This window comes from Xenopus laevis, chromosome 8L (assembly GCF_017654675.1).
Source record: "Xenopus laevis strain J_2021 chromosome 8L, Xenopus_laevis_v10.1, whole genome shotgun sequence".
Lineage (NCBI taxonomy): Eukaryota > Metazoa > Chordata > Amphibia > Anura > Pipidae > Xenopus > Xenopus laevis.
Genome location: NC_054385.1, coordinates 10,007,389 through 10,016,268, shown reverse-complemented (window position 1 = coordinate 10,016,268; position 8,880 = coordinate 10,007,389). Strand labels below are relative to the sequence as shown.

At 42.6% G+C, this 8,880-nt stretch overlaps 1 non-coding gene and 1 pseudogene across 1 annotated transcript; one reads left to right on the top strand and one right to left on the bottom strand.

Moving 5' to 3' along the window:
- Positions 1 to 2,112: 2,112 nt before the first annotated feature.
- Positions 2,113 to 2,201, bottom strand: trnak-uuu. Its single transcript is given in 2 exon segments — positions 2,113 to 2,148; positions 2,165 to 2,201. It is a non-coding gene; the product is annotated as a tRNA-Lys (tRNA).
- Positions 2,202 to 2,912: 711 nt separating this feature from the next.
- Positions 2,913 to 3,881, top strand: LOC108704703 (annotated as a pseudogene).
- The last annotated feature ends 4,999 nt before the right edge of the window (positions 3,882 to 8,880 follow it).

The window sequence follows — 8,880 nt, the reverse complement described above, 5'->3', positions numbered from 1 at the left end:
AATTTCAAAATCCACCTGTTCTGGTGGCAGAGCCCAGTGATCTTCTACAGGGTTTTTTTCCTGGAAGATTCAGACTGTATAGCGCATACCTTTTGGTAATAGGAAGAGAAACAAAAATATTTGATGCGTGGAGCATGGTGAAAATGCTTCGATCACACCCATTTTGTGGCCACACCCCCTAATTACCATGCACATTTTACAAAATTTGGCAGGTTATGAAAGTTTGAACACATTTCTGTGGTTTTTATGTGTTATTACAGTTTTGCTAATGAAGGTGAATTGCCCTTTAAGCTGTGAGTCTTACTTCTCCCAAGAGACCTGCTTATCTTAAATTGTTACCTGCTTATCTTAAATTGTTACAAAAGTATCTAAGTGTCTACTCTGGGCTCTTTGCAAAAAGCCAATTAAGTGAGAAACATTGTATCTTTTTCTGGCTGGTCAGTGCAGGCGATCAAAGAGAAAGTTGGGACATTTCCTTTACAAACCCAGGACTGTGGGTTGAGCTGTGAAAATCAGGACTGTCCTGCGAAAAATGGGACAGCTGGGAGGTGATAGAGGTCTATATAGATGCATCTGTCATATACTGGGGAGCCCATACAGTGGGGACACAAGCTCAGGGAGTATGGAGAAGGGATCTATCACATCTCCCTTCACATGTTGTAGAGATAAGAGCAGTTCGAGAATATCCTTCAGGTCAGTTCTCCTAGGCACTTCAGTGAAGATCAGATGTGACAAAGCTTTGGCAGTAGCTTACATAAGGAAATAAGGAGGGACTGGCAGTGCCAGGCTCCTGAAGGAGACTCTCCCAATCATCATGTGGGCTCAATCCCATCTCCTAGATATTACTGCAGTTCACATTCCAGAAGTCTTGAATTGTCAAGTTGATGCCTTGAGCAGGGCCATTCCAATGGGAACTGTTTCTGAAGCTCTTAATTGGGTAATGTCCAAATGGGGTCTTCCCCTTCACCATCAGTGATGGCAGTGGATGCACTCTCTCAGGACTGGACAAACCTCTGGTCATATTTGTTTCCCCCATTCCCTTTAATCTTCAGGGTGCTGAAGAAGATACTTTAATCTCAGATGGAGGTGATTGCAATCTTGCCAGATTGGCCTCTTCTTGCCAGATTGGCAGTTCAGGAACCATTGAAGTTACCAATTACAAAGAAAATTATTGAGTCAGGATCCTCTCCTATATCCGAATTCAGAAACGCTCAACCTTGCGGCCTGTTCTGAACAAGTCATAGAGACACTTATCAAGGCCAATGTGCCACAAAAACACCAGCAAATTGAGGGAGTATAGCAGAACTAACTGTTATAGCAACATTTGAGCTACAATTATTGTTGAACCAAATGCATACTGAGAATAAATAATTATGCTAGTTTGCAACCAGTTTAAGCAATGTATAGTGAGATATCAAGATTCACACAATCCCTGACTGATACCAGCCAACTAAGAAGACAAAAAACAAGATGAACACTAGTAAAAAGAGGTCCATAGTACACAAGTCTAATCAGGACATACTGTATATTGCAATAGTTTTTAGTTTTGATCTGCCTATGGGGCACACAAGAGCTGACTCTTGTGGGACTCAAACCAAAAACCTTTGAATGTCTCAATTAAGTAGCTAGAAGACCAATGTGCTATCCATTACACCACAGAGGACTCACGCACCAACCCGCTATTGTGGCCCCAGGACCCACGCTCACACAAAGCACATACAATACATCATACTTCTACATACAAGTAATTTCTCATAAAACAGATCTCCAAAATGTTATCAGGCTCAGTGGTCCCCAGTTTGGCCATGCAATTCCCAATTTGGTTCATCTGTAGGAGCACCACAGAGTGAGCTTCTTCTGCTTCTTCATTCTTCACACCGTGGGCATGCATGTAGTAAAGTGAGAAGCCAAACTTATAGCAAAAACCCAGCATTTTCACTCTACTGCACATGTGCTGGCCAAGGCTGCAAAAAAATGAAGAAGTGGATGACGATGGTCCCTTTGTGGTGCTCCTAGAGAAGAACCCTGGGGTGGTACATACACAAGTCTAATCATGACACATATTGCAATGCTTTTTAGTTTTGACAATCTGCCTATGGGGCACTCAAAAGTTGACTCTGGTGGGACTCAAACCCACAACCTTTGAATGCCTTAGTTAATTATCTAAAAGTCCAAAGCGCTATCCATTGCTCCACAGAGCCAGTCACTAGCGGCTAGCCAGCCAACCATTGTGGTACCAGGATACATACACACACGAGCTCACTGGCACCCAATTTGGCTAAGCAATTCCCAATTTAGTTCATCTTTAGGCGCACCACAAGTCTACACAGGACATATATTGCAATGGTTTTTAGTTTTGACAATCTGCCTATGGAGCACTCAAAACCCAACTCTGGTGGGACTCGAACACACAACCTTTGAATGCCTTAGCTTATTTAACTAGAAGTCCAATGCACTATCCATTGCGCCACAGAGCCAGTCACTAATAGCTCACCAGCCAACCATTGTGGTTGCCGGATCCACACCCACAGTAAGACAGTACACCAAACTCCTACTAACAAGTAATTTCTCATAAAACAGATCTAGAAAATGTTATCATGCTCAGTGGCCCCCAGTTTGGCCATGCAATTCCCAATTTGGTTCATCTGTAGGAGTACCACAGAGTGATCTTCTTCTGTTTCTTCATTCTTCACACCGTGGGCATGCATGTAGTAAAGTAAAGTCAAACTTTGGGGTGTTTTAGCAAACAGGAGCACCTACCTAAGGGTATAAGGTAAGTGATTACAACCAGAACACATGCACATCTAGTTATCTTAACAACATGACCAGTGTCTAAAGGTGGCCATACATAGCAGTTCTCTTGTACAAAGCTGGTGGTGTAGCTTTTTGGGTTCTTTTTCAGGTTTGTGAGGGAGACTGACACAATGATGGCGGAAGCGAGTACCTGCAGCATGGAGGTTTCTTGTGCTCAGCCTGAGGGCAGTGTGAAACCAAATGCAAAAGACATTACTTTAAAAGATTACTACTTTGACTCATATGCTCACTTTGGCATCCATGAGGAGATGTTAAAAGATGAAGTTCAGACACTGACCTATCGCAACTCAATGTTTCACAAGAGACATCTATTTAAAGATAAAGTTGTGTTGGATGCTGGGAGTGGCACAGGTATTCTCTGCATGTTTGCAGCAAAGGCTGGTGCCAAGAATGTCACTGGGATTGAGTGCTCAATTATATGCCATTAAAATCATGAAGGCATATAAACTAGATCACGTTGTCACCATTATCAAAGGCAAAGTAGAAGAGGTAGAGCTCCCAGTAGAAAAAGTGGACATCATATAATTATAGAATGGATGGGTTATTGTCTATTCTAGGAATCCAAGCTTAACACGGTTATCTATGTATGGGATAAATGACTGAATCCCGATGGATTAATATTTCCAGATCGTGCTACACTGTATGTAACTGCTATTGAGGATAGACAATGCAAAGACTACAAGATTCACTGGTGGGAAAATGTTTTGATACATTATGCATTAAGGATATAGCCATCAAGGAGCCACTGGTTGATGTTGTTGACCCCAAGCAATTTGTCTCAAATACCTGCCTTATAGGAAGTTGATATTTATACTGTCAAACTTGACAACTTGTCCATTTTCTGTCCGTTCTGCCTGCAAGTGAAACAAAATGACTACGTCCATGCCATGGTTGCTTATTTCAACATTGAATTCACACGGTGCCATAAAAGAACTGCCTTTCTTACAAGTCCTGAGTCTCCGTACACTCACTGGAAGCAAACGGTTTTCTACATGGAAGACTATCTCACTTTTAAGACTGGTGAGGAGATCTTTGGTACCATAAGCTTGTAGCCAAAAACAACCGTAACTGGATTTTACCGTTGACATTGACTGGATGCAAATGCTCAATCTTTGAATGTTTTAACTTGTTAAAGGAGAAGTCCAATGCACTATCCATTGTGCCACAGAGCCAGTAGCCAACCACACACCATGAGCCACACACACTGTGAGACCATACAGTACATTTGGTACAGTAGTCACCACTACAACTGCTTCTCTTTTCTTGGCAGCGCACGTTCCCCAATGGCAACTTACCATCGGCACACAAATGCAGGAGCAACTGTAACAGCACCACATATTCATTAAATGCCTTTACAGGTATGGGATCTGTTATCCAGAATGTTCAAGACCTGGTGTGTCCCAGATAATGGATCTTTCTGTAATTTGAAGTCTACTAGAAATTCATGTAAATATTTAATAAAGCCAATAGACTGGTTTTGCTTATAAGGAATAATTATAGCTTAGTTGGGCTCAAGTACAAGCTACTGTTTTATTATTACAGAGAAAAAGGAAATCATTTTTAAAAATGTTGATTATTTGGATAAAATGGAATATGGGAGATGATCTTTCAGGATAATAGGTATTTTTGATAACAGATCCCATATCTGTATTGCACGCTTAGCAACATTTCAGACCATACGGCCCTATCAAGCTGAAGGATGCGCATTAACAACTCATTTGTTATCCTGTTGCGCCATCTAGTGGTTATTAGTGTACAAAACAGTATACAAAGTCATTACAATTTAGAAAGTACAAAAATGTCCACAAAGATCTCAAACATACGTGCTCCATATTAGAAAAGTGTGAGTGCTTGATTAGATATCCATATTAAACACATGTGAAAGTACACTGGTCCGGTGGAAAACATTTAAGGAAAATGCTGCCATGAAGGGGGGGTCCGGAGGGGGTCCATGGACAGCAGCCCCGGTGGGTCCCCCGGGGGTTTGCAGGCTGGGCACTCAACAATCCGAAATGATCCGATTACCGGTTGCAGTTCTTGCTGACTCTCTCCACCCAAAGCTCCACCTAGTTGTGCAGAGACCCCATGTGGCAGGGTTTTTTCTTGTTGGTGCGCATATTAGCTTATGCAGTGATGTCATCATGCGCTTTTTGAAGTTAAAGCAGCCATTTGCCTCGCCATTCATGCCCAAGACCGAGCTTGATTCAGCATGGATCCGGCCTTGCCTGCTGTTTTCTTATTAAAGGCATCTACGAAAAGAGCTCAGTACTCAAATTCTCTATTTGCAGTGACCCTGCCGAAGAATCTTGGAGTAGGAAACACCATAGAATGGAGGAGAGTACAGAAGTCGGACTCTGCAGAGCATCTGACAACAAAGCAAGGAAAAACAGAAAATGATGTCAGCCATGTTTTCAAGATTATGCCTCGAATGATAAGGACAGGCAGTCTGTTCTTCAGTACCCTTTAATCAAGAGAGTATTATGCTATGGATTAAGGAGACAGTGTCTGACACATTGAGACAGCCAACAACTTCTATGGAGCCTAGAGCCTTTAAATCTGCATATCAGGATCTTTCCTTGGGGAAAGATCTCTCCAAGATTCTCCAAGGTCCTAGAAGTATTCATCGCTCAGCTGAGGTTGCAGGGGATAGAAGTGTACCATTACCTGGATGACCTCTTGATTGACCTCATCCACAGTTGTTGCAAATCAGTAAGTTGCTCCAACTGCGCATGCGCCGCCACGCTGGTCTCATTCCGAAGATTTCTGGAGAGAAGAAGATGGCGCCCATGAACTCCGAAATGTTGCTAGTGGTGCGCATGTGCGAAATGGCGCGAAGAGAAAATGTATTCATACTTGCCGTAATTTTATTTTCCTGGTCATCCCTACGGCAGCATTCCCACCCTTATCTCTGGTAAGCTTGGATTACTAAAACGGGCAGGATTGGAGGAGGGGGACTTTTATGCGTGTTGGGGCATGTGTTTCTTTTGTATTACTGATGGGGATCGCTAAACCAAAGATCATGCTGCCGTAGGGATGACCAGCAAAAGAAAATTATGGTTGATATGAATACAGTTTCTCTTATGGTGCACTCAGAATAGGGCCTTACATATTGACCTCCTATGATTAACAAGCTGGGTATTACCTCTGCTAGACACTTGTGGCTTTGGGGTATATTTATCAAAGAGTGAAGTTAATAGTGAAGTTCCGCCACTAGAGTGAAATTCAACCACTTCCCATTCATTTCTATGGGGTTTTTAAAGGCGTATTTATCAAAGGGTGAAATTTCACTTTCACCCATTGATAAATACGCCTTTCAAAATCCCATAGAAATGAATGGAGAGCTGCGGAATTTCACTCTAGTGGCGGAACTTCACTCTTTGATAAATTTACCCCTTTGGTGGGACTTGAACCCAAAACCAACGAATAATTTAACAACTGAAAGACCATTGTGCTACAGAGCCTCATGACTATAACTACCTAAACACAACCATACATGTGATACCATATAGATCACAATTTGATCCACAAGTGCTTTTTAATAAAATATAGAACTCGAGTTCCAAAATGATATTATGCCAAGTGGCTCCTAGTTTGGGCACCCAATCCCTAATTTCAGCAGACCTCCCCACCAACACAGTCAGATGTTGTAGGTCAGAACAATCAGACTAATGTTATAGCACAATTCCATTTAATTTTGTTGTTATTTTGGGCAAGGACAATTTCCCAAAACCAAATGGCTGCCCACTTATTCACCAATGATCACATCATCTGAGAATTCACATCCACAACTTTTGACAACCTTAATTTAACTTCTGGAGGTCCTGTGGGTTAGAGCCTTATAGATGAAGAGACAGAATGAATATAAAGACCAATCCAGGGTGACTGAAACCATGGAACATCTTACCTTGTTTTGTAGAAGACCAAGGTACATTCCATCATAGCACAGAGCCAGCTTGCTGCAAGATAAATAGAATACTCAAATCAGGCAAAATCTAAGGATCAAAAAGTTACTCTGCTATATTGTTTCATCAAATACATACTCAAAATAAAATGTACAAACAGTTTCAAATAGAGAATTCTGCCAGTTCACACAAACCCTAAGTGAAATGGCCAACTAAGAACACAAATTAGAAGCTGATCACTAGGAGAAAGAAGGTCGTACAAAGAGGAAAGCACTGTCACCATCAGGGGGGCAGGTGGGAGTCATGTCAGGGACATTATACACAAGGTACTACTATAGAAACTCCCCAGGCTAGTACATTATTTTCCAAATACAAAGACAAGCCCAAAGAGAAACTTACCAATCCACTGAGATTGTCTAATATTTTGGCAGCCCCCCATTAAACTCAATCAATGGTGCACTCCCGTCAAATGGCTCTGGAAGGGGGCTCACATATAGACCATTGACTAACATGTCAGGTTTTATCTGGATTGGGCATTCAAAATCTGACTCTGGTGGGACTCAAACCCACAACCTTTGAATAACTTGTCACAAACAACTAGAAGTCCAATGCACTATCCATTGCGCCACAGAGCCTGGCACATAATGTGTGTCATCACTTACATACATACAGTTCATTAAATTATACTACCATTTACATGTATTATTTCATAAAATAGTGAACTTGACTGAAAGATGAGAGTGTGCTCAGCCGCACCCAGTTCAGACATGCAGTCCCCAAATTGGTACATCTATAGGAGCACCACAGTGTGATCTTCCACCGCATCTTTGTTCTATAGAAACTCCCCGAACTAGTACATTATTTTCCACATAGGAAGACAAGCCCAAAGAGAAACTTACCAATCCACTGAGGTTGTCTAATATTTTTGCAGCCACCCATTAAACTATCCATGGTGCACTGTCAAATGGCTCTGGAAGGGGGCTCACATTAGTGATGTGCAGGTCAGATAATACCCACACCCGCCCTCGACTTTCACATTCTTTTTATAGACCCACCCTGCTGATGAAGAGCTTGATGTGAATACGCCCGCAAATGGGGGTGCGAGGTCGGCCCAAACGTCTTGCAGGTATGTGCCGAGGGCGCAAAGCTGGGGAGGCGCCAGGCACATACCTGCTCTGTCACCTTCCCCTTGTCTGGTCCCATCTCTCCCCAGCAGCCGCTTGAATCGTTGTGCGTAATTGCGCTTAAGCACAGTCAAGCTCAATATCAGCCAGCACCGTTGCCGGCCAAGTTGCCTGGCCAGGCTCAGGTGACACTCGAACCCACAACACCTTGTTTCATGAAACTAGAAGTCCAATACACTATCTCTTGCGCCACAGAGCCCGGCATACGACGTCTATCATTACCTACATACATAAAGTTCATTGAGTGAAAAATGTGAGCATGCTCATTGGCATCCAGTTCAGGCATGTAGTCCCCAAATTGGTAAATCTATAGGAGCACCACAGTGTGATCTTCTTCTGCTTCTTTGTTCTTCAGTAAAATGCTGAAATTAAACAAAATATCCAGTCTTTCACTCTATTGTGCATGTGCTGGCCAGAGCCATCAAAGAATAAAGTGGGACTAGAACCAACATCCTTTGAAAGCCTTAGCATGACCAACTAAAAGTCCAAGACATTATCCATTATGCCACAGAGCCAGCCATTTGCCAATCACACACACCCACTGTGAGATCATATAGTACATCAGTCTTTCACCAACAAATAGTTATTTTCCAGGTTCAATTGTATGGTCATGGGCACACGGGCTGTAGGCTCCGCTACTCTCAGCCTGCTTGAATCTAATTCAGATCATGAGAGATTGGGCATGGAGCAGATCTACTTCTCGCAGCCTTCAAAAATGTGCTGAGATGGTAGCAAGGTGATGATATAGAAACACCCAAACTGGGGCCGTTCTTTCCCCCGAAAAGGAGCACCAGCCCACAGAAAAACTTTCACTGCCAGTAAAATGATTAATGGTGTGCTCCCGTGCAATGGCTCAGGAAGGGGCAAGAATCAAACTCACACCCTAAGGAAACATTCCACTTTGAAGGATAACACACTTCCCATTGTACCACAGAGAAACCAGCAGAATAGCCAAGTATAGCATAACTAACATTTCAGCT